The 2,316-nt window shown below is 30.8% G+C and overlaps 1 long non-coding RNA gene across 1 annotated transcript; it reads left to right on the top strand.

The window, feature by feature from the left end:
- Positions 1 to 212: 212 nt before the first annotated feature.
- Positions 213 to 1,892, top strand: LOC131013645 (uncharacterized). Its single transcript, XR_009097767.1, has 4 exons — positions 213 to 382; positions 569 to 688; positions 1,008 to 1,069; positions 1,686 to 1,892. It is a non-coding gene; the product is annotated as an uncharacterized LOC131013645 (long non-coding RNA).
- Positions 1,893 to 2,316: the final 424 nt, after the last annotated feature.

The following is a 2,316-nucleotide window of genomic DNA, read 5'->3' as shown; positions in this document are numbered from 1 at the left end:
ATGGGAAACCACTGGACTTGAAGAAACAATGCTACAGACGATGAGACCAGAGAAGCGGTAGGGGAAATGGTTTTCTTTTTGTTTTGCCTAATTTGTTCAATAAGTTAAGTGTGTGTGATACTAATTGATTTTATTGCTTTTATTATTACAGTGATGGTATTGCAGTTGGCATTTGTTTCTTGCTTATCATTCTTTTTCTGTGATATAGGTTGTGGAAAATGGAAATCCCATTGAAAGGAAGAACTGGTTTACTGATATTGAGCCACTGTTCAAACACCTCAGTTATGAGAATGTTCCTCCTTAGCTCAAGGTTCTCCTCACCGGTTTTAGATGTTATCCATAATCTAACGATATTTCTTATTGAAGAATTATGCAATAAGAGGTATTTTGTTTAACGGATTAGAAGTTTGCAATGTTTTAACTATTTTTGCAGCCTTATTGGTAGTATCCAATGATGAAGATTATTTCAGTATGTAGCCTTATGGTGTAAGTGCAGCGTCTCCTCACATGAATAGGATTCACCGTGTTCTACGATTGTTTTTCATTTTGCTAGCTTGCTCCTTCTCAGCTGATTATTTGTGTGCGGTGGCTTCTCTCAAGAATACGATTCAGTGTATTCTACAATCGTCGTCTATCATCTCCCTCACTTCACCCTCTCCACAAATCGTATTCTCAACTGATGATTTAGGTATGGCACTGATTTCTCTCATGAATACGATTCTGGGTAATCTACTATTGTTTTGCATTTCATCCATTTCATCTATTTTCCCACTCTCTGATTTTTAATCATAAATGAATTGCTATCATTATTGAAAAGAAAATCCAATAATCTATCTGGGAAAGATTCACTTGAGACACTCTTTAGTAAGCTATCATAAAGCCAATTGTAAGTGCTTGCATGTTGCTGCTATTTTCCCACTCTCTGATTTATAATCATTAAATGAATTGCTGTCATTATTGAAAAGAAAATCCAATAATCTTTGGGAACTTGACTGCATTGTTTGTAGGGACATTATTGAGGTAAAGAAACGTCAACACTTTGCTTTTAAGAGAAGTTCAGTAATCGGAGGTAAATATGATTTTGTTTTTTTCATGTTATTATTTTGATTGGTATTGTTTTCTGATCTGTTTATATGATACAATTTTAGGATGTTGAAGGAAATATAATTTTTTTGGTATTGGTGTTGATGAATGTTTTAGCAAAGTTGATTTAATTTGATAGATTATGATCTTGTTTCTTTTCTTTTTTTTGAATACTTTGAGTTATAATGTTCTGCGGAGGAACCCTTAGGATCCTTATGATTATGAGTGGCTAACTTGCATGAGGCTTCACTGGTTAAGAAAAATGAAGTTGTAAATATACTTCTGTGGGAAATATAGTCTTCTCTCTTTATGATTGACTAATTGATGTAGTAAGTTACATAATGCATGATGTATTGATTTCTGTAGTAAGTTACATATAGTTTATACTTTGCTTTTCATTATGTAGCAAAATACAGAATGCATGATGTATTGATTTATATATAAAATTAGATAGAACTATGTCTTTTTCCTTTTTATCATTTCTTCAGAAGGGGATTTTCTCAATCAATGCTAGTGTATGCATAATATCTTTTTCTAACACTATTTTCCTTTCATATAACTGAGTATTTGACAAGTGGCGTATATGTTTGTATGTTATCAAGGGATGTTACTTTCAAAAAGGGAGGAAGATCAAGATGGAGATGAGCGCGAAGGAAGCCTTTGAGAGGTCGATGAGGACTTTGTCGGAGTGGATAAGCCAGGAAGTGAATCGAAATATGTAATGATCTTAGATACTTGATACTTGGTTCATTCGGATGATAATGTACGAATATTTTGGATAATATATAATATTGTTATTGTTGATTTTATCATTTTGTTGTTTTAAAGTTATTTATTTATTTCTTGATATAAATAACATAAAAATTGAGAATAAAATATTAAATATTAAAGATAACGGCTAAAATCGTTATAAAAGGTACAAAAAACCGTTATCTATGTCTTACAAAGATAACGGTTTAAACCGTTATAAAAAGTATAAAAAACTGTTAACTATAATATGGAAAAAAAATATTATATAATACATAACTGATAAATTCTAATACATAACAGTGGAAAACCGTTATCTTTGTAAGAAAAAGATAACGGTTTAAACCGTTATAAAAAGTATAAAAACTGTTAACTATAATATGAAAAAATATTATAGAATACATAACGGATAAATTATAATACATAACAGTAGAAAACCGTTATCTTTGTAAGAAAAAGATAACGGTTTAAACCGTTATAAAAAGT

This window comes from Salvia miltiorrhiza, chromosome 2 (genome assembly GCF_028751815.1).
Source record: "Salvia miltiorrhiza cultivar Shanhuang (shh) chromosome 2, IMPLAD_Smil_shh, whole genome shotgun sequence".
In the NCBI taxonomy this organism is placed as follows: Eukaryota; Viridiplantae; Streptophyta; class Magnoliopsida; order Lamiales; family Lamiaceae; genus Salvia; species Salvia miltiorrhiza.
This window is presented reverse-complemented; position numbering and strand designations above follow the sequence as displayed.